We start from the raw sequence: 24806 nt of genomic DNA on the forward strand, positions 1-24806 counted from the left end.
TACAAACATTGCACATAATCAATGTCAAATTTGGGGCGCATATCAATGTCAAATGAACCAAAATGATTTACATATCAATTTATTTCAGATTCCTTACATTCATATTTTTATTAAATAAATGCTTATCCATAAAGTAATTACTATATAGACAGTGACATTTTTAAATATCAATATCACTCAGATGGAACAGGCTAACATTAAAATATTGACCTGTACATTCAGAATTTCCAAGAAGCAATGGCTCAAGAGTATATAAGTCATCGCATAAATATATATATATATATATATATATATATATATCCAAAAGAGTTCCTTTTCTACCAAAGCTTCGGAGTTTCACAAACACTTGGATTCATAATACTCTCAGTATCTTGGTAATTTTTTCTTTGCATGTTCTAGGCCAAAAGAAATACCTAGCAGTTCCATTTATTTAGTAGCTAGTTCCAAAGAGCTTAATAAGTATTTATGTCCTAACAACTTAGTAGGATTTTGGAAAAAATACACATAAATTGAAAGAACAAAATAATATTTTTAGTTCATTCTTAAATAACCACAGTTACAAACTGGATGTGTGCACCTGTTTGCCTCTGCAAGCCTGTAAGTCAGCAAGCACTCACACTCATTTCCTGTTTCACACTGATTTTTGTATATTACTTACTTTTTTTCCTGAAACTGCAGGAAACACAGCTCAGCTAGTTATGATATCATCAAAAGGAACAGAGCCCCATGTTACGCTGAAGTTGTTAATGTTTTTCATTCCATGACTGAGAGATGCGGAGTATTGCTGTGTTTTTCTTGAAAATTTTAAATACGCAGCTCCTCCATGATTTGGCTGCAGCTCTTGAGAGCATACCTTGGTGCATAGGTTGAGTGGTGTGGCTGTAGTCTGTTCCTCTCTCTGACATAGAGATATGTTGCAATTAGCACTAGGTTTTTAAAGCTGTTGTTTCACTACTAAATTCATAATAGTTTCAGGGAACCAGCCTTCCTTCCTCCTGCTGTAGGCAGAGAACTCTGGGTGAGAGAAAAAGATTAGGAACAGCAACAGCTGGTTCCAATTGCCCTTTATTGGACGGAGACGTGAAGGCCTACGGAGCAATGAAGCTTGTCTTTCCAGGAACACTTTACTAGAGTTCTACTCTTTTTTTTCCTTTTTTTTTTTTTTTTTTTTTTTTTTTTTTTTTTTTGTCTTTTTGTCTTTTCTAGGGCCGCTCCCACAGCATATGGAGGTTCCCAGGCTAGGGGTCTAATTGGAGCTGTAGCTGCCAGCCTACACCAGAGCCACAGCAATGTGGGATCTGAGCCGTGTCTGTGACCTACACCACAGCTCATGGCAACACCGGATCCTTAACCCACTGAGCAAGGCCAGGGATTGAACCTGCAACTTCATGGTTCCCAGTCAGATTCGTTAATCACTGAGCCATGACGAGAACTCCATAGAGTAATAATAATAATAATAATAATAATATTAACTTAATATTATTGGTTGTGCAGGATTCCAGAGGAATATATTTGATAAGGCTTTTGTCTACAAGATGAGTTTGATAACAAAATAAATAATGCCATGTGAGGAATAGTGGATTATCAATGAAGATTCAGAATAATGGATAGAGAAAACTTTCATATGGAGACTTTCTGTATTCAGTTTATTGACCAATCAGTGCACAAGAAGGTTTCCTGTTCTTTTGTTTTTTCTGCATCCAGGCACCAGTTCTTCCTCTTAATGTCCAGGAACCATCTCTTTATGGTTATTGTTAAAGGCACCATCCTGGCTAATTTCATATCTCCCACCAAGAGATAAAGATATACTATGATCTCATGTACACACGGAATCTAAAAAACAAAAAAACAAACCAAGCTCACAGATGCAGAGAACAGATTGGTGGTTTCCAGGTCAGGGGTGGAGAGTGGGCAAAATGGGTAAAGGGGGTCCAAAGGTAAAAACTTCCAATTATAAAACCATGGGGATGTGATGTACAGCCTGGCCACTGTAGTTAATAATACTGTATTGTGTGTTTGCAAGTTACTAAATCTTAAAAAAGTTCTCAGCACAAGAAAAACAATTTTGTAAATATGTATGGTGGTGAATGGTAATGACTTATTGTGGTGATTATTTTGCAATATATACAAATATCAAATCCTATGTTCTACACCTGGAACTAAGATGATGTTGTATGGCAATTATACCCTATTTAAAAATTAACTTTTTAAAAAGCCTGAAAAACATTGGCAATTCTACTAGTACTCATAATGTCAGGAAACAATACAGAAAGTCTTGCCTTTCCAGTTTCTGAATATCATTTATTTAACACTGATTGCATCACCACTCATGATTCTGCATTTTCTGTAGTGTTGCCCATGAATATTGGTTCCCAATGATTCTTTCAATGGTTTTTGATATTATTTTGTTGATATATACTTTGTTGATGACAACAAACACATCTCAGCTATATAAATAAGCATGTGCACAATCAATCCTCTGGTCTGATTACATTTCTCTTAAAAAATTTAACAACCTGACAGTGTCCATGAGTATGCAGGTTTGATCTCCAGCCTGGCTCAGCGGTTTAAGAATCTGTCATTGCTGTAAGCTATAGTGTAGCTCTCAGATGCAGCTCTCTTGCATTGCTATGGCTGTGGGTAGGCCAGCAGCTGCAGCACAGGAATTTCCATATGCTGCAGATGTGGCCCTGAAAAGAATAAACAAATAAATAAAAATTAATAAAAATAAAAACTTGTTAACATAAATGCAGAACAACATATCTTCCTCTGATGTCTTCTCCTGGAATCCTTAGAAAACCAGTATCTGGTTATAGTCTCCTTCTCAAATGAATGACAAATTAATGAGCTAGTTTAAGATGAAAAATAGAGACATTAAAATATACTATGTGTCATATGAATTAAGTTTAATCTATGTATTTTCACCATACTATCTGCTCCATTTCCCTCATCTATGTACTTAATCATTTACCAGTAAGATAGTTATCATTAACATGTAATAAAAGATAATTCTGCCCCTCACAAAGTGCCTATTTCAAAAATATCATTGATATTTTCATTAACCATTATAAGCAATGGCTATACTCGGTTAAGAAAATTGACTTGAATACAGATTTGAACAGGCTTTGGAATTTCCAGAGTAGAGAGTCAGTTCTTACTGAGTGCTCACTTTGTATCAGGCATGGCCCTCAGTGTCCTGCATTCACTTATTTTAATACCCACGCTGATGCTATTGTTAAGCTTCCCTACTAACCCTGTTTTACAAAGAAGGACAACAATAACTAGAATTATACTACGTTGCTCTGTACCACACAGCTCCTAAGTGCAGACCCAGAATGCCAACCCCGCAGTCAGGTTCCACAGCAAGGTTTATAGCCACTGTGCCAGATCTGGTACAACCTTACTTTTTCTATGTCTGATGTGAAGAAAATGAACAGTTCAGCATTGAAGATTTTTTCAGGAATAAAATTTTTTCACATCGTCAGAAAAGAAATCATATTTATAAAATGCATTTCCAAACTAGTCAAAGATTAAATTTCTCTTAAGAACAGGAGGAAATTTCAAGACACTCATTTACATTGAGGAAATTGAGGAGAAAGCTACCCAGTACTAGAGTATTATTTTATATCTTTAATGTCTCTTTTGTAGAAAATTGAAGTCCATGAATTTTTTTAAAGCAATGCAAGTGAATGAAAATATATGATGCATCACAGCTCTTTTATTTTCTGGCTTCTTATTTGATCAAGGTACAATTTTATATACATAGTATATTATCAGAAAAAGTTTTATTTTGCCCTTTCTTCTTCACAAAACAATTTTCTGGCTTAGAATGAAAGCATACAAGCCTCAGTGATGTGGTAGTATAACAGTGCTCTTTTTACTAGAGAGACTTGCTGAGAACTATTGATGACAGACCAGATGCAAAACAAAGAGGAACCGAGGAGCCACACATTTAAAACAATTTAATTCATAATTCAAAATCATTGTGTACTTCTATCATTTCATTATTGTTGGCATTAAGTCAAAAGTAGGTAAGATGTTTATTTAAAATAATTTTAGTTTAAGATCTTTGGTTCTTAATTTGCTCCATTTAAAGATTTTTACTAATATTTACTAAACACCCACATTTGTTTGAGATATTGTGCTTACAGACTGGCCTCTGCTTTCATGGAATCTATAATCTCCCAGAGGAGACAGACCAGCAAGTATAATGTAATGTGACAAGTGTACTAAGAGAGTAAGCAGAGAGCACTAAGGATGTACTGAGTGTAGGACCACAAAACTAGTCTGGGAATTCAGAGATGGGCCTCTGTGTTGGTATGCTACAAAGACAAGAGTTATATACAACCCATAACTTTCTGGAAAAAAATTGCACATCACAAGAGTATACTTACAGATATATTCCAATCAAAATTCTGTGACTGACGCAGCCTTGCAAGTATGCATTTCCATATCAGCTATAAAAAAGATTAAATTAAATTAGAACTCTATCTAACTCTCTGATAACAAGCTTTATTTTCCTAAAACTTAGCTTACAGACTTTTTATTCTTTCCATGCTTGTATGTTATAAATAAAGTGTCTCTTAAGATTCACTCGTTAATAAGTCAAATGTGAATGACTAGGGAAGTTCTAAGCTCAAAAAATTAAGGTTCTCTCTAACACTTTTATGTGAAACACATTCATATACATTTTCCTGAAGATAACATCTTTGCTAAAAGCAGAGTAAAGGCTATTCCAAGTTGCAGTATTTCTCTGCCTTTAAAAAATTCAAATATCACTCCTTCCAAATTCCTCACTTTAAATGTATATTAACACAACATATTTTATTATTATGTATTTGTGCAAAAGTGAAGGTTTACATCTCAGATCTTAAACTAAGATGTAAACCACAGAGAATTGTTTGACCAACAGTCAAATACTAGGGTATTTAACCCTTAACCTTTACTTTCTCTAAGACATTTTCTCTTTTTATCAGAATATTAATCTCTCCATGTTAGCTACTTCTGACTTCCCAGCATAGTTAACCTTAATTCATGGTAATCTTGTCAAAATACTTGTACTTCACCTATTAGAGCAATGCCAGCTGTTTCTTTTTGTAAGAGTTTTGTTTTTATTGAAAGAGCATTCAAATAGACAAAGGAAGAAGAGAAGGTATTCTCCCTTATAGATAAAAATTTTGCACCATGAAAAAATATTATTTTAATTCCGTCTTTAAAAGGTAAGTAGTCCAGTTTTTCTTAACATAATTAAAATTCATTGTTCAATATATTTGACTAAATGCCTTCAATAGGTCATGAACTTGCTATTCTATTATTCTTCCAAAGGTGGCTGTTGAAAACTATACCAAACAAAGAATTTATATAAAATCATACCACATTTTTCTTTTTTTTTTCAAATTTGCATCCCAAAACTTTAAAAAAAAAAAATTGAGCTAAAGATCCACAGGACTTTCAACCAAAGAGTGATAATTTTTCTGAATATTTGGGTATCTTGAGTGAATACTTCAGAAATGTTGTTTTCATTGGCTTTAACCTATTCCTACCCATTTATAATAAGAGATTGGCTATGCAAGGAGCATAGACTAGTAAGTGCGTCATTTGCTTTTGACATTTACCTCAGTGTAGTCTTATTTGTCTATTAATCACTCTTTTGTGAAGTATACCATCATTATAATAGCTTGAAACAAGAAAATCAAATGGCTACATATTTTAAGAATTTGGCTCGGCAATTTAGAAGTTCGGCAAACACAGAACACATAAAGTCCTCAAATACTGCTTTATATTTCTCTTTACATTTCATATTTTCCATCACAGGTCTGCTTTACCTCTTATCTAGAATATTACAACATTCTCTTACTTGGTTTAACACCCCCACTATCTTTCTAACCTCCACCTCTTGCCTTTCACTCCATATAAACATCATGGAAAAATGATCTTTCTGAAGCATAGCTCTGATTATAACATTTGTAATCAACTCTTTTGAATTATGTTATATATAATAATATGCCTACCTTTCAATTGCACGGTATGCTGCTGTGACAACTGTGTTTAAAACTATTACCACGAGCAAGATATGAAAAAGGTCTATCACTCCATAAAATGTTTATGCCCCTACTCATTCAGTTCTTTTCCAAAACCTGACCGCAGGCAATGACTAAGCTGATTTCTATCACAGTAACTTTTTTTTAACCTCTCCTAGGACTTCATATAAAAAGGACTATACAGTATGCATATCTGGCTTCTTCTGCTCAGATTTATGGTTGAGAATTACGTATGCTGTGGCTGCACCTAAAGTTTTTTCTTGTTAACTGGTACATAATATTCCATTGTATGCATGTACCAGGATGTTTTCCACTCACATGATTTTGTACATTTGGGTTATTTGAGTCAGTGTCTAGCATAAATAAAACAGCTATGAACATCTGTTTATGTAATCAATGGACACAGGTTTTCACTTCTCCTGAGAAAATATCACAATACATTAAATTTCAGAGTTCCCATTGTGGCACAGTGCAAACAAATCCAACTAGTATCCATGAGGATGTGATTTCGATCTCTGGCCTTGCTCAGTAAGTCAGGGATCTGGTGCTGCCATGAGCTGTGGTATAGGTCATAAACATGCAAAAAAGCCAAAAAAAGAAAAAAAAAGATAGGTTAAATTTCATAAGAAACATTGACATATTTTTGAGTTACTCTCTCATCATATATCATATATGAGAATATAAATAGCTCATATCCTGGTCAATATCTAGCATTGTAAGCACTTAATTCTTGCCATTCTGGTGAGAGTGAAATGGTATCTCACTGTGATTTTAATTTTTTTAATCTTTTTTTTGTCTTATTAGGGATACACCCATGGCATATGGAGGTTCCCAGGCTAGGGGTCCAATCAGAGATGTAGCTGCTGGCCTACACCACAGTCACAAGCAACTCCAGATCTGAGCCGTGTCTGCAACCTATACCACAGCTCACAGCAAGGCTGGATCTTTCACCCACTGATTGAGGCCAAGGATCAAACTTGCAACCTCATGGTTCCTAGTTGGATTTGTTTCCACTGCACAACGACTAGAACTCCTGTGATTTTAATTTTAAGGTCCTGTTTTATGTTGAACATCTATCATGACGTTTTTGGTCATTCATTTGTATACTTTTTTTTGGTACAGAATCTGTTTGAGGCTTTTACCCATTTATAACTGCCAAGAAATAAATGACACCTAAGTGTCCATCAACAGATGAATGGATAAAGAAGATATGATGTGCACACACGCACACACACACATATGAGCAGACACACATACATATGCAGACACACACACACAAGTGGAATACTACTAAGCCATAAAAAGAATGCCATTTAAAGCAAGTTGGATGGACTTGGAGGCCATTATGCTAAGTGAAATAAGAGAAAGACAAACACTGTATGATATTATTTATATGTGGAATCTAAAATATGCAACAAACTAGTGAATATAACAAAAAAGAAGCAAACACAGATATAGAGAACAAACTAGTGGTTACCAGTGGGGAGAGGGAAGAAGCGTATACTGGAGTCAGGAAGTGAGAGTTACAAACTATTGGGTATAAGATAGGTGCAAAGATCTAATGTTCAACACAGGGGATAGAGATAATATTTTATAATAACTGTAAATGAAAACTAACCTTTAAAAATATTAATTTTTAAGCATTTTATTTACTCTGCTAGTATTGGTTTGCACAATGTCCATTTATGTCCTAGATATAAGCCCCTTACCATATGTACATTTGGAACAAACTTTTCCTCCAATCTGAGCCTCTTTTCAAAAGCAAACACTTAAATTTGTTATGAGGTCCATCTTATCAAGTAATTCACTTGTGGTTAATGTTTTTTGTGTCTGCTCCAAGAAACCTTTTCCTACTCCAAGTTTGTGAAGATTTTTCTCTGTATTTTCTTCTGGAAGTTTATATTTTTATTCTTAACTTTATGTTTATGGATATTCATTTAGAATGTTTAGTAGGAATAATATAGAAGGCACAATTTTCATATTTTACATACAGATATCCCATTGTTTCAGAAGCATATTGAATTATCTTTGCACATTTGTTGGAAAACAGTTGGCCATATCTGTATGAATCTATTTATAGACTCTCTATTCTGTTTCATTTATCTGTGCGACTGTCCTTAGGGCCTACTGCATTCTCTATCACCGTAGCCCTATGGTAAGTCTTGAATGATGACAGTAGTATAAGTCATCTAATTTATTTTTCTTTTTCAATATAGTTTTGCCTTTCTGGGTGCTTTGTTTTTACAAATAAAATTTTGATCAGCTTGTCAGTGTATACAAAAAAAATTTGTTTGGGAGTGCATTGAATCTACAGGTCAACTTAGGAAAATTTGGTATCTTAACAATATTATTTTTTTCCAAATTATAATCATGTATAACCTACCATTTATTAGGAGTTTTGAAATTCCTCTTAGAAATACTTTGTGACTTCAAAGTATAGGTTTTTAAAATCTTTTTAAAAAGATTATTCCTCAGTCTTTTACTTTAGTACAATTATAAAATCATTTATTTTTTCAATTGTTTACTTCCAGTCTACAAATCTGTATTTATTTTATGGAAAGTAAATTACATTGATTTGTTGCTTAGATTAAAATTTTGCATTCATAAATTATCAGAGTTTACTTAAAGTAAATATTGTCTAAATTCCAACTCTACATTTTCCAGTTAAGTGTTATAAAATTTTATAATTCAATTTACATACATTTATGTTTTTCATTATTGTCCTAACTTTTCTTTTTATCTAATTCATAAATTCTCGTTTAAAATGTTATTCTTCTCAGTTTAAAGGTAATTTTTAAAGATATTTTGCTGAGGATTAAACATAATTTTTATATATATTTAATTTTTTGCCATTTTTAGTGCTGTTCCTTCTTTCCTTCACTCTTTACCCAGTTTCATTTCCCTTCATTCTGAGGAACATCTTAAACTTTCCTTGCACTGTAGTCTGCCAGTAACAATCTCTCTTTCACATCTAGCTTAAAGTGTCTTTTTTCATACTCTTTTTAGAAGCATAAGTTTTTTGAATTTACAATTCAGATTTGACTAAATTTTCTTCAGCACTATGAGGAAAAAAATTAAGTCTTAGAGTAGAAATTTCAGGGTTGGTTCAGTGCCTCGACAATATCAAAGATCCATGTTTCATCTGCATTTCAGCGCTACAATCCTTAGCATATTCGTTTACAGATGACTGTTAGAGTGTCAAAAATTTTGTCTTCAAGGCATAAAGTAGGCAGGAGAGCTTTTCTAGCTGCATTTTCCTATTTTCATCTAAAATATATATATAAAAAATTTCCAGAAGTTCTTGTACCAGACATCCACTTAAATAGACTGGAATGTACTCTATAGTCACCACTAGCTGTGATGGGGGGCTGGAAAAGTATTTGGGTTTCCACCACCTGTAATACAATATCATGAAAAATAAAGTTTTCACTATGAATTTGGAGCCACCCATCAATTGAATTCACTTCTAAGGAAAAAGAAACTCAGGAATAGTCTCATATGTACAATTGGAATCCCCCTCAAAAAAGAATATGCAATTGTAATTCCAGAAGGAGGAGAGAAATAAAGAGATGAGAAAATATTTGAAGAGTGAATGCCCAAGAATTTTCCAAAAATAATAAAAGATGTCAATATCAACTATATACCCAAGATGTACAGAGAACCCCAAGCAGGACAAATAATAAAAAAACAAATTTGAAAAACTAGATGCTTTGTGCTCCAAACTCAAAGATATGAGAAAACCCAAAGATAAAGAGAAAATCATGAAGTCAGAGAATAAAAGATACATCACACACAGAAGATTAGAGTTAAGAATTAGTAAAGACCTGTCACCAAGGACTATACAAACTAATGACAGTGTAATTACATTTATTTGTATGACATTCTGGACAAAGCAAAATTGAAATAAAAGACAGTTTCCAAGGATTAAGGGGTGAGGGTGTTTTTAAATACAAAGTAAGTAGTACAGAGAAAAAATTCGACTTGGAGTTCCCGTCGTGGGGAAACAAATCTGACTAGTACCCATGAGGACACAGGTTCGATCCCTGGCCTTGCTCAGTGGGTTAAGGATCCAGGGTTGCCGCGATCTGTGGTGTATGTCGCAGATGCAGCTCAGATCTGGCATTGTTGTGGCTGTGGTGTAGGCCAGTGGCTGTAGCTCCAATTCGATCCCTACCTTGCGAAGTTCCAAATGCCACCAGTGTGGCCTCAAAAAGCAAAAAAAAAAAATAAAAAAATAAAAAATTTTGTCTTGAAGGAAACTTTCTATATCTTAATTGTGGTAGTAGTTACACTGATGTACATGTATGTCAAAACTCAAACAATTTTGCCCTTAAAGGGTGACTTTTACTGTATGAATTATATCTCAAGAAACTTGGCTAATTAAAGTGGAACATGGTATAAGTTTTCCAATAAACATTGCAGACATCAAAGATATTTACCACAACTTTTTCCTAAGACATGAACACAATGGCAGTAAACAAATATTCTATTTAGAGAATAAAATTAATATGTGAACAAGAGGAAATGGAAGAGGATATGATAGCAGAACAAATTTCTGCAGCTGAAGGACTGGAGAAGGATCAGCTTAGGTGGAGACCTGTAAAATTTCCACCCTGGGGCACAGCAAAAGTCTCAAAAGACAAGGTAACAACAGTACCCCCAAATTCTGGGGTATGGCAAGGGTTTAGCAAGAGGAGACTTGTTTAACCATGGCAATCAAGCAACTTTCATATACCTTCTTTACACTTTGACTAAATGCATTGGTAAGAGTAGAAGCAAGTTTTCAATCAAGGGAAATTACCCTATGGTTACAGAGGACAAAATCTTAGTTGAATATGAATGGTACTGACAGAGTTTAATTGAGAAACTCCCTTAATGTTAGAAACAGTCTATATCCTGATTTGGGCAATGGTTACACAGAGGTAAGCACAAGTAAATTTCATTAATATGCACATATAAGATCAATGTGCTTTAGTGCATATAAATTATGTCATTAATTTTTTTCAAATGGGAATTATAAACAAAATAGTTAATATTCACAGATATCAGATATTGTGCTTTGTCTTTTAAATCTCACAGGTGGTGTGGTGCCTCATGTACTGTAGATGCTCAATAAATATTCATTGAATGTAAACAAAAGATATAGTATTGGGGAAATATATTTTATTAAATAATGGCTTCTAATTTTACACCTTATAAACTCTATTAATTACCTAGCATGAAAATATATTAAACTATATTTGTAAACTGAACTCCGAATTCCATACTTTTTTTTATTTTTCTAAGGTAGCACATGTCCAAGATAATAGAAAAGCTCTAATAAAAATATTATAATCTCATATATCAATGTTTTTTAATGTAAAATGAATTTATTGACAGATTAAATAACCTCAAAAGTAGGAAGCTTAAAATATTCTATTATAATTCATAACTAGGAGTAATAGTAGAGAAATATGATTTTAAAATTTTCAAATATTCTTACCACTGTTCTTCCCATATGATATTTGCTGTTCTTTGGTTGAAAACTCTTAACATGGTTGTAACTCTGAAAATGTTCTCACACTATTAAAGTTTTATAGAGAGTTAATGGTGTTCAATAAATATACTGCCACATGCAGAAAACTGTGACTTCTATCAATATGGACTGTAAGTATACAGCTCTCCAGTATTTTCTGCAAGGTTTACTGTAGTTCACAGTATTGGATAAGTGATGTTAGTCACATGCCTGAAATAGACATGTAATTGTTTCAAGAAGCCATAAAACATTATTGTCAAACACCTGCTTTCAAACAAGATCTCATAGAGATAAATGCAAGTCTTCCATCAGCTGCATACAACCAATAATTTACATTTTTAAAAAAATTACCTCCACATATCTTGATATACATGATTTCAAAAGAGTCAATTTATATTTTGGAAAGGAAATTTATTGGATTTCATAGCAATTGGATTTACAGGAGTACCAAAGCACTGAGATTTTATTTGGAATGTAAATCTTCATTTTTCTAAGATGAATAAATATTCAGTTATTGGAAGAATATGAAAAGGATAAAAGAAGAATGTCATTTTTATACCTGAGTTATTTGTAGGGTAAGATGTATACAGTAGAGTACCACATTCTACAATTTTGACTCTGAAATTTAAACACAAAATTTATTTTTTAAAAAAGAGAGCAGACTACAACAATTAATTTTCTGCAAATTAATAAATATACAAACCTTAAAATTACCTCTTTTTTAAATTTGATAAAGGGCACATACATAAACATAACAAATCTGATTTTTTTTCCTCTTGTTCTTTGACTTCTACTCATATTTTATTTTAATGTCAAGTAGAAAAATATATTTGAATATTTGTCATTTGAAGAATAAAGCATTCTGCTAAGTCAAACACTTTAAAATAATACAACCTACTAGCATTGCACTGTCATTTCTTTTAAAATAATAAAAATATATTTTACAATTTCTGATTTTAACAAGATGTGGTTAAGTCTTTGTTTTTATTCTTTTTCATTGGGATTTACTCAAAATTTCTAAGGGTATGAGAAACAAAAATGCAAATTCTGTCTTTAATAAACTTTACAGAAACTGGAAATCTTGTGTCTCAAGTTAACAGAAAGGGGCCCCAAATGCAGTGATGGTCAAAGGGATTTAGAAAGATACTGCATCCTTCCTCCAGGGTACACTGAGCAGTGGGCAACATTTTTCCAAAATAAGGGGCAAAAGCAAAGGTACAAACCAATGAGTCTGTGCTTACAAAAATGGAAAGTAGGTCCCTGGAATGGCAGTGGGAGCTTTCTTGGGTTTGGTTTGATTTCCAATCATACAGATGAGCCATATCTGCATAAATAAGTTTGCTAGTGAGGCAGGGTAGAGGACAGTGACTGAACCAGAAGCAATACATTCAGTTACCTGAGAAAAATAACAGACAAAAGAAATCACTGGTTCTGGAGTTCCCGTCGCGGCGCAGTGGTTAACGAATCCGACTAGGAACCACGAGGTTGCGAGTTCGGTGGCTTGCTCAGTGGGTTAACGATCTGGCGTTGCCGTGAGCTGTGGTGTAGGTTGCAGACGCGGCTCAGATCCTGCGTTGCTGTGGCTCTGGCGTAGGCCGGTGGCTACAGCTCCGATTAGACCCCTAGCCTGGGAACCTCCATATGCCGCGGAAGCAGTCCAAAAAAATAGCAAAAAGACCAAAAAAAAAAAAAAAAAAAAAAAAGAAATCACTGGTTCACAAAACCCTGTCATAAACATAATTCTTATTACCTTGGAGATGACCCTGAACCCCCCAATGGTCAAAGACAGTAGAAGAGTGAAGTTACCCAAAGCGTGACTCAGGGACATTACACACAACTCAGTTATACTCAAATATAAGGGTAAAAGGCAGAAATGTTTGAACTTGCAATAATTCAGAGGACATATTACTCATATATCACTCATAAGCTTTTATTTAACTCACTACTTGAGAAATGAACTTCAGGCAACCTTGAGACAGTGATGAAACCGACAAGAGGAATGTGTGACCATGAATAAGTTGAATAAGAGGCTTAAGCTCACAATATGCCATATGAACATGATAAACCTTAAAACTGAAAAAATCCATAACTAAAAAGTGATGTCAGGAAAGGCAGAAAGTAATTTGTAGATAATGTTATTTCTTCATTTTTTACACATGTAAAAAATTATTAATATTTTCAGCTATAAAAAGAATGAAATAATGCAATTTACATCAACATAGATAGACCTAGAGATTATTATACTAAAGTGAAGTCAGAGAAAGACAGATACCACATGATTTCAATAATATGTGGAATCTAATAAAAATGATATAAAAGAACATATTTACAAAAAAGAAACAGATTTGAAAATTTCAAAACCAAACTTATTATTACAAAAGGGGAAACACTGGAGGAGGGATAAATTAGGAGGTTGGGGTTAATTTATATATACTACTATCTATAAAATAGATAATCAGTGAGGACCTACTATATATCATGGGGAAATTTACTCAATACTGTGTAATAGTCTATATGGGAAGAGAATCTGAAAAAGAAAAGATATATGAATAACAGATTCACTTTGCCCATACTCTTGAAACTAACATAACACTGTAAGTCAACTATACTCCAATAAAATTAAAAAATAAAAGCATTATTTAAAACAGGTAAAATAACAGATACATGGGTATTTTAATTACTTGTTAGTAAACTAACTTCCATATAAAGAACTTCTTTATAAGTAAAAGAGGAGTAAAGAAGTAAAATATAAAATAATAACTATCAAGTCAAGATAGAAAGGAAGAGAACATAATCATGTTAAATAAGAAATAATAAGTGAAAAGTTGTCATAGATATATAGGAAATTATAAGAAATTCAAGAGCATTCTTTGGGAACTTTATGAAATAAATTTGTGAACCTAGATAAAAGACCAGTTTCATGAACATATAATCACAACTGACCCAGACAATATAGAAACTCTAAATTAAAAAAATGACATAATAGGAGTTCCCGTCGTGGTGCAGTGGTTAATGAATCTGACTAGGAACCATGAGGTTGCGGGTTCGGTCCCTGGCCTTGCTCAGTGGGTTAACGATCCAGTGTTGCTGTGAGCTGCGGTGTAGGTTGCAGACGCGGCTCGGATCCCGCGTTGCTGCGGCTCTGGCATAGGCCGGGAGCTACAGCTCCGATTGGACCCCTAGCCTGGGAACCTCCATATGCCGCAGGAGCGGCCCAAAGAAATAGCAAAAAGACAAAAAAAAAAAAAAAATGACGTAATAAATAAGTAAAATTTCCAGAAGACTCCCTCCTTGAGAAAGCCCTAGATTTGGACTTTTCCACAGAAATACCTCAAAGAAACTCTAAGTGACAGATTAATTCTACACCATTTGGCATTATCCTTTAGTGACTGGGGAAAACATTTAGATATTTTTATGAAGAAAGTTTAAAATCAAAATCTAACATAGAAAGTAAACGCAAAAATATCTTATATCCAGATTAATTCTCACTAATAAGTATCAGCGAAGAAATCCTAAATACAATTTTACAAAAGTAATTAATGAACCAATTAAAAGGATAATAATATTCCACAATACCCTTTATTTATTCTAAAAATCCAAAGATCTCTGAGTATCAGCATGCCTTATATAATAAATATATTTATACTTATATAATAAAGTTATAAAATAAACCAAATTTATAGATCAAAAATTATCTAATTTAATATATAATAAAACAAATTTATAGATCAAAAGTTAAATTAACCAAATATAAAAATATATTTAATAATATAAAATAACAATGAAGAGTTTTGATTACAACTCTCAGAAGTAGGAAATGAATGGTTAATTCTTTCAATGATAAAATATACCAACCTTATCCCAAAAAGCAACACCATCCTCAATGAGAAAACTATGGAAGTTTGGTACTAAAATAAAGTCAATAATATTTAACAGCACTAGGCAATAAGAGCAAAAATAAAATAAAAAATAAAAGCTGTAGAATTTGATGGAGAATGGGCAATATTTTTACAGGAAGGTGACAATTTTTATCCTGAAAAATCCCTAGAATATAAATTTACAGAATTCAAGCAAGGATCAGTCAGCACAGAAAATAGAAAAAAAAGATCTTCTATGAAAGGTACAAGAAATGTTTAACATGCTTAAGATGTTTAAATATGTTTATTAAGAAACTTAACAAGTGGTCAAGTTCTGTATAAAAAATTTAGAATTATAGAGATAAACATCTCATAAAATGAAAAAATATTATATGTGCTTATTTATAAAACTCTAAACATAAAAGTAGTGATTCTCACTAAATTAACTTATCATTTAAAATTATTCCAGTAAAATCCTACTTTTTAAAGTACTAGACAGACTTAGTGGGAAAAGAATAACCAAAAAGTCCAGAGAAATTCTAAAAAAAATAAAAGGAGTGCAGCCATCATTTTTATTGGATACTAAAAAACATTAAACTATTCCCCTAACAGCATAGTATGGGTGTGCATATAGACAATGAGATCAATGGAAACATAACTGAAAGTCCTTCTTTTAATTTGCAAAAGTTAGAAACAATATAGATGTTTATCATTCAGAACAATGTAAATGAATTTTATAAGTATACACTGCTCAATACTGTGTATCCATAGTAAATAATACATACACATGTGCACCCAACAGAGAGAGAGCAATATATACTTCTGGAAATCAACATGATCATCTAGTAATGATAAATGCCTCGGGGAGGAGAGAAACTATACCAGTGAGCAGAGCCAGAAGAAAACCTTAATTTTAGTAACACATCCTTTTACACATTTTGAATTTGGCACCTAACCTATTCAAGAAAATGTTTAAAGTAGATATTTTTTAACATTACTTCAATGTATTCAATCAAGAGTCAATTTAGGGAATGTCAATCCTTGAGATTCAGCATTGTGACACCAGTAGAACGAAACAATGTATTGACTAAGAAGAAATGACTTGTGCTGCTACTGAAGAGATTCACTGAAATGAAATGACTGAGTTACTGTGACAGAAATCATTTAACTTATATCCACTACTTTGGAAAGTAACATTTGCAGAACTGATAAATCTTTCATGAATCAGTACTTTAACATCAATATAAAATGGGCAATTAAATCATTTGCACTGATTGTCTGAATGCTTTCCAATGCCATGGGATGGGGTGAAGTTGGAGAATGTAAAAATATAAGAAATAAAAATGTGCACATTCTATGATAGGCTTGAGCCATACAGAACCTTGTGTCTTTTCCCATACATATACCCCAGGTGATCTTTCTACTAAAAAATATAGTCCAGCTATGATTAGTGTCTGTAACTTAGCTTTGTTTTCTATCATCAAACAAAAGATGATCCTTCAGTTAATATCTAAGTACACCATAACAATTAAATTTAATATAACTCCTCACATTTCTATAAAAAGTACTTAGATTTTCTCAGATAATAGGCGCTTCCAATCTGTTTTATTAGAATCAGGATGTGATTTCATATAGACAATGAAATCTGTGGCCAAATAACAAAAACCAAGCAGTGTTTTATTAGTTTTTGTCCATATGAAGCCAAAAGGAGAATTTTAATACCTTATTAAAAATACTTAATTCATTTGTGCTTATTTGAAATCAATGAGTAAATTTCAAAATTGTTTCTGTTAAAATCTCCACCTTATTAAAATAATTGATCTCAAGTTAACATTAAAAAATAATTACTGAAAACTGCATCTGCTACAACTGTTTGTCACTTGTATATTCTTGTGTTATTGCATCTTAATAGCATCTAACTCCATTTTGAAATGAAACAAAGGGCCTTTAAAGTCAGTTAATAAATTTTTATTTCTTTTTCAAAATACCACTAAATTTAACATAAATAGAAAATTCCAGAGAGTAGATGTAGACGAACTCCTTTGGCTTCATCCTTATATGAGTGCTACGATATACTTAATCATATAAATAATATTATGAACATAAAGGATATCTATTTAAAAAATGGCAATATTAGCTAGGATGGGAGCAGACATACATTATTTTTACATAAAAATGGAAAAATTGAAGTTTATTTTAAAACCACATTCAGAAAAGTTTCAGTAACCAAACTAGGTCTTCAATCTATAAACCTCACACTTCCAAAGACACACATTCTCTGAAATCACACTTCTTCACATTTGTTTTGAAAGTACGTTAATTATGTGTCTCATGAACTACAAAGTTGACTAAGTGGGGAACTCTTTTAAAATCATCAGTTTTCTACATACAGGTTATCTTAACAGAAGTATATAGTAAAAAGTAAAATGAGTTAAAATTTTCCTGTGTTGTTATTTTTAGGGAGAGAAACTCGTCAGTGTATCAGTGTTTATGCGACAAAATCTTTCCTTTTTTTTTTTTTTTTGAAAAAGAATGACTGTATGTGAATGATTTCTAGCTTCAGTCATGTTTAAAAACAGAGGAAGAGATTTTTCTTCTCACTATAGTCTCTAATAACATATTATTCTCCATTTTACTAGGTATTTTGATAATTTTGCAAATATCATGTTGCTATTTTTGAATGATATAGGTATCATCAGGAATGATATAGATATGTTGTTATAATTAGCATATAATAAAACTAATATTATAATAGTTTAATATATTCATGTTACAGTTATTGAGTGGAAATGGTAATTTAGATGCTGGGTCAATATTTCAGATATAATGATGATTTAGATATGATTCTTGCTCTCAAGGAACTTAGGATAATGAGAGAAAAAGTAATGTAAGCAAATACCTTCCTTTCTTATGTATAAAATCATATGACTTAGACTTCATCATTTTAAACACCAGAAACATCACCCATTAATATGTCGTTGGTAATAAGAGGTGTGTCCAGGCTACAATATGTATTTTTTTAAAAAGTCAGTGCTCTAATAATTCTAAATTATTTAAATGTATTTGTACAATGGAAGCACAAGGGAAAGAACACTGAGCTTGCTCAAAGACAGGGATGTTTTCATACAAATGTCAGGTATTAGTTTCTGAGGGTTTATCTTTTTCTTTTTTTTTTCTGTTTATAATATCTTCTACTTAAACATATCCCTGATTAAATTAAATTATTTGGGCCTTCATTATCTAGAAAGTGAAATACTAGAGCTTTTATTTATAAAGCATGCCAATCATTTTGGCTCTAATTAAGATTTTACCATTATTAACATGCTTCAAAATGATAATGTGTCTATGTACAGCAAAAAATGAGCATGAAATATAATGGATTATTTATATTTGACACAAATAGTCTAGATCTGGCCACTGTTATATAAGCTAAAATGTCACTTGAGATAATTTAAAAGACTGACTGTTTGGGATTTATTTTTCATGCAGTTGTTACTTACATTTGCCTTATTTTCCTTATGCGTTTTAACTTTAAATCACAAAGCTAATTTTGCTTGCAATCTCTCATTCTCTTTCTTCTTTTCTTGATATTTAAAATATAGCACTTTTTAAATCAAAGAGGTAAAACCTAGGTGAAGAATAACTGCCTCCATGTAATTCAGAAAAAGGCCAGATCTTTCATTCTGTGACCTGGAATTGAACCCCAGCAGCAGTTACCAAGATGATGAGCAAAGTGTGTTATACATGTATTAAACGAATGAGTGTCCACTTGACATGCATATTTCTCTGGCTGTGTTATTTCCGCACAATGTGGTAAGATGAAACATATTTTCAGAATGAAAAGGGCAGTGAGTTACAATGTTGTTTTTAGCTGAAATTTTATTCTGAAATTTAATGAATGCAGGTAATTTGGGGTTAGACCAAGCCTAATCACAGTAAGGAAAAAAAAAAAAGTGTGACTTCATTGGTCTGACTACTTTTTTAAAAAAATTTTAATTGTTATTTCCACAATACAATTTTTTTCTACCGTACAGCGTGATGACCAAGTTATACATACATGTACATATTTTATTTTCTCACATTATCATGTTCCATCATAAGTGACTAGACATAGTTCCCAGTGCTACACAGCGGGATCAAATTGCTAATCTATTCCAAAAGCAATAGTTTGCATCTGATAACCCCAAGTTCCCAATCCACCCCACTCCCTCTCCCTCCCCCTTGGCAACCAAAAGTTTATTCTTCAAGTCCATGATTTTCTTTTCTTTGGAAAAGTTCCTTTGTGTCGTATATTAGATTCCAGATATAAGTGATATCATGGTATTTGTCTTTCTCTTTCTGGCTTACTTCACTCAGTGAGAGTCTCTAGTTCCATCCATGTTGATGCAAATGGCATTATTTCATTCTTTTTTATGGCTGAGTAGTATTCCATTGTGTATATATACCACATCTTCCTAATCCAATCATCTATCGATGGACATTTGAGTTGTTTCCATGTCTTGGCTATTGTGAATAGTGCTGCAATGAACATGCAGGTGCGTGGTCTTTTTTAACGAAAGTTTTGTCCAGATATATGCCCAAAAGTGGGATTGCTGGGTCATATGGTAGTTCTATGGATAGATATCTAAGGTACCTCCATGGTAGTTCTATGGATAGATATCTAAGGTACCTCCATACTGTTCTCCATAGTGGTTCTCCATAGTGGTTGTACTGTTCTCCATAGTGGTTGTACATTCCCACCAACAGTGCAGGAGGATTCCCTTTTCACCACATCCCCTCCAGCATTTGTTATTTGTGGACATATTAATGATGGCCAATCTTACTGGTATGAGGTGGTATCTCATGGTAGTTTTGATTTTCATTTCTCTAATAATCAGGGATGTTGAGCATTTTTTCATGTGCTTGTTGGTCATCTGTACGTCTTCCTTGGAAAAATGTCTATTCGGGTCTTTTGCCCATTTTTACATTGGGTTGTTGGCTTTTTTGCTGTTGAGTTGTATAAGTTGTTTGTATATTCTAGAGATTAAGCTCTTGTCAGTTGCATCATTTGAAACTATTTTCTCCCATTCTGTAAGTTGCCTTTTTGTTTTCTCTTTGGTTTCCTTTGTTGTGCAAAAGTTTGTCAGTTTGATGAGGTCCCATTGATTTATTTTTGCTTTTATTTCTGTTGCTTTGGGAGACTGACCTGAGAAAACACTTTTAAGGTTGATGTCAGAGAATGTTTTGCCTATGTTCTCTTCTAGGAGTTTGATGGTGTCCTCTCTTATATTTAAGTCTTTAAGCCATTTTGATTTATTTTCGTGCATGGTGTGAGGGTGTGTTCTAGTTTGATGTATGAAGTCATGTGACTGATGCTTCGTAATTACAAATACTGAAAACATCACCCTTACTTCTCACATTCTGAATAGGTATAAAAGTCAAAACCTTAATTAAGAACACAAGGAAAATTTCAGATAATCATCCATATTGAATAGCATCCAGAAATTAATGGAAAGAGAAAATTTGTCACTAAAGGAGATAACGGTTATTTAAAGATTTATAGAACAGTATAATTATCTCACTTTCCACATGATTTTTTTAAGCTCTGAGAGATGAATAGGAGACTGGATCATGTATGGGAGACATCTTCTGTTTCTTCTTTGAAACCCTTATCATGCTATGTCATTTGGGGATACCATTTTTCTTCTGCTAAGTTAAAGGCCTTGTAAGGTTAAAATCAATGTTCTAAAATAAGAATTGTTAGAAAGATAAACTAATCTCTACAGCAAAAGTTTTATTCCAAATGTGGTAGTAATATGTTTGCAAAGAGTAATAGTTAAGCTAGCCACTGCTTAAGAATATTTGCCTATCCTGAATACAAATTGAATAAACTAATAAGAATCATATATGATGGGGGAGGGGTGGGTGGGTAGACTCAGAGCAGTGTCAGGGTTGTGTATGAGCCTGATATGCACAATTTGGGAAAATTCACTTATTTCTTGAAAATATGAAGCCATATATTTACAAATTCTGCCACACTTCCAAGTATTTTCAAATAGTAAAGCATTTCCCAGGATAGTTAACTTATAGGATGATTATAGGTGAATAGCAATGCCTGGTGGAAAAAGTGTCCACCCCACCATCCATTCATTCAACAATGGAAAATTGAGTACATACTCTTAGCAAGATACTAGACTAAATGGTGTAGGGCATGAAATAGATATATCTGTTACAGTTAATTTAAAAATTAGGTTGTGAAAATTCAGCTAACACTTTTTTTTAATGCTTCCTATGGACCAGGGATTAAGTACTTAATATATTAGTTCATTTGATTCTCAAATAATCTTATGAGATTGGTGATATTAACATCTTCATTTTATGGGTAAAGGGCTGCATCACAGAGAGAAACATAACTTGCTCCAAAAAAGCAGAGATGAAAAAGTAGGATTCAAATCCAGGCTGAATACAGAATCTGTGCCCTGCTCTACCTTACTGCTTAAAATACTTTGTTCCACTATACCAATGTAATGTTTCACTTGCAAACATTCCGGCTAAAGCACTTGACCTTTACCTTCCTCCTCCTTACCCCATTCCTCCTCATTCCTATGCAGGTCCAAAGTTTAGGCACCACATGGCTAGTTTTTACCCTCAAGGGATAATTGAGCAGAAGTCACAGTACTGACCAGGGTGAGTTCTTATTTGGAGGATCTGGGTGAAAATTTATCTCCAAACTCATTTGGATTGTTCGCAGAATTCAGTTTCTTGTGGTTGTAGAGCAAACCCTGTTATCTCACTGGCTGGCAGCAGGGATCACACTCAGCTCCTAAGGACTGCCTCCATTTCTTCTCCTAAAGCCCCTTCCATATGCAGACCCAACTAGTTACAAAGAATCTCCCTTGTTTCTAATTCCTTTCCTGCTTCAAATAATCTTCCTTTCTTAAAATCAAAGATGTTGTAAACTCTAACTCCATCAAATGAGTCAAATCCATAGTATATTCACAGTCCCAGAGATTATGTAGGGCATATGGACCAAGGGAGTGGGGATGTTAGTCCATCTGAGAAAACTGTTTTCCACAAAGAGGGGCAAGATTGAGATAAATTTGGGATACACTGAATTTGCGACATCTATGGGTCATTTGTGTATAATTATCATATATAATTTTAAATGCATATTGATTAAAAAATATTAAGGGTAAGCATGTAATTTTGCTGTCATTTAAAATTACAATGGAAGAAACTATGGAAGCAAATGATGAAGAGGGCAGTGATGAAGTAGAATGCATAGTTTGTGGAAACACTATTATTGAGGAATTGTGGAAAACAGACATAATTTTGTGGAAAAGAGACAGAGAAGGAATGGAGACAAAAAAAAAAAAAAAAAAAAAAAAAGACAGGAAAATAAAGGCAGAAGCCTAAATAACTAATACTGCATAAACTAAAACCCAAGACAAGAGTTTAGGAAAAGGATGGCAATATGGAATGGAAAGTGAATTGTCCCTGGAAATACACTGTTGACAAACTTGAAGAAAGAAATATTTATGAAGTTAGGACAGAAGTAGAAAGTAGCTTTCAAGAGGTTAAGTAGAATCAGGAAAAGAATCACCAGGTATCAATTAATTTTGTGAAAAGATTTGTAGCCTGAAGAAAAATTCTAAAAACCTGGCTTAATTCCCTTGTGAGTTATATAGTAATCAGTTTTGTTTGTTTTTTGGTTTGGTTTTTTTGTGTGTTTGTTTGTTTGTTTTAAGGAGGAAAGATGATGGAATATGAAAGCTGGTTGACAGACAAAGCCAAAACCATATTTTGAATGAAAGATTCTCTTGGAGAAATGTTGGCAGACAAGAAAAAGCACTTGTTTGATCACATTATTTTGTGAATGTCCCCAAAGAGCAATAGATAAAGGGATAATGGCATTTGCTCTCTCTTGCCAGATAGTTTTTCTTTGTTGTCTCTTCTGTCCTCTTAAGTGAAGGAATTTCCTGGCAAGCAACTACCACATGAACTTTTAATAATAGGTAGATAGTTGGGGGGGGGCGCGGATTAAGGGGGAAACGGGGAGCCTTCCACCACCTGGAAGCTGGTCTGCTAAAATCCCCACTGTCTGTCTTTCAGACATTAATGCGTTAGCCAGTAAATCCGCTGTACTCAAAGATCATTTCTGTGATTCAACAGCAACGACTAACACTTTCAATTCCATCCCAAAGGAATTTTTCAGGCCAATGGAAGAGTGATATTTTCAGAATTCATTCATTTCCACCCCTCTTTGTCTGGCATCACAGAGGAAGATATTAAAATTCTAAGTAAGTATGAACATTTATTTGTATCTCTTCTCAATAATTCTAGTGCAAAGAGGTTACCAATGAGAACACTAAACCTTTAAGAAAGGCACTGTGCTAGATAGTCAAGAAGCCAAAAACCTACACACATTTTTTTGTAAACTCTTAAACCATCATAGAGATCTTTATGTTCATGAAGCAGTGAGCCACAGAAATATACTTCTCTGCATCTCAACCGGAGCCACTAAAAGCCACATTTCTGTATTTTATTATTTATTGAAGTGTTTTTCCTACTTCTAAAGAAATTGAAAAAACTTTTTACGTGTTTAAGTAAAGATTGAGTACAATGACTTATTTATTGTTAACTATTTGTATAACTCTTTTTTTTTCTTTTTAGTGCTGCACTCATAGCACATGGAAGTTCCCAGGCTAGGGGTTGAATCGGAGCTGCAGTTGCCGCCCTATGCCATAAAAACATGGGATCCAAGCCCTGCCTGTGACTTAGACCACAGCTCACAGCAACACCAGACCTTTAATCCACTGAGCAAGCCAAGGGATCTAACCAGCATCCTCATGGATACTAGTCAGATTTGTTTCCGCTGCAGTGCAATGGGAACTCCTTTATATAACTTTTTATTCATGATGTCTGAAAATAATATGATTTCATTTGAAAGATCATGTTTCTTAAGATATTTATGTCATTCAGTTTATTATAATTTATAAATTTCAGTGCTATAAAGATCCATGTTTAAGAGTACAAATGATGAAAATGTATAAATAATATAGTCCTATAAATTAACAGAATGGGAACTGCTGTACCACAAAAGATTAAGAGATAAATTTGCTGTGTCATCCATGATTTCAAATGCCATTATGAGCTACTGAATGAACATAGGGAATAATCCATATTTCTATGTTAAAATAAAAGAATACCATTGGAGAGGTATACTAACAGTCAGCTTTTTTACCACTCACCAAAACTGAAAAATACACAATTAAAAAAGAAAATTCTTACATGCATGTTGTTTTTAATTGATTCCAGATAATAATGCTAGCTAACTTGGTACTAGGTTAGGATTTTTTTAAGAAATAAGGCAATGAAGAATCAATATTTAGAAAAATCAAAAATCTGGTATGG

The 24806-nt window shown here is 33.2% G+C and overlaps 1 protein-coding gene across 4 annotated transcripts in view; it reads right to left on the reverse strand.

The window, feature by feature from the left end:
• LOC106504979 (uncharacterized) overlaps nt 1-24806 on the reverse strand; it is a 980193-nt gene that overhangs the window by 549414 nt on the left and 405973 nt on the right. Inside the window, exon 1 of one of the 4 annotated variants that reach the window (XR_002335880.2) lies at nt 659-1097. The exons of 1 other annotated variant lie outside the window; for it this stretch is intronic. The gene's annotated coding sequence lies outside the window, so the exon portion shown is untranslated. Of the gene's footprint in view, nt 1-658; nt 1098-4394; nt 4458-24806 lie in introns of those variants that run through there. 2 more of the 4 variants (XR_014816005.1, XR_014816007.1) reach the window with 2 other exon arrangements.

The sequence above is a fragment of the Sus scrofa genome, chromosome 9 (assembly GCF_054392235.1).
Source record: "Sus scrofa isolate SSC_HxYL_T2T_F1_AM1 chromosome 9, Sscrofa_HxYL_maternal_Yorkshire_Landrace_v2.0, whole genome shotgun sequence".
In the NCBI taxonomy this organism is placed as follows: Eukaryota; Metazoa; Chordata; class Mammalia; order Artiodactyla; family Suidae; genus Sus; species Sus scrofa.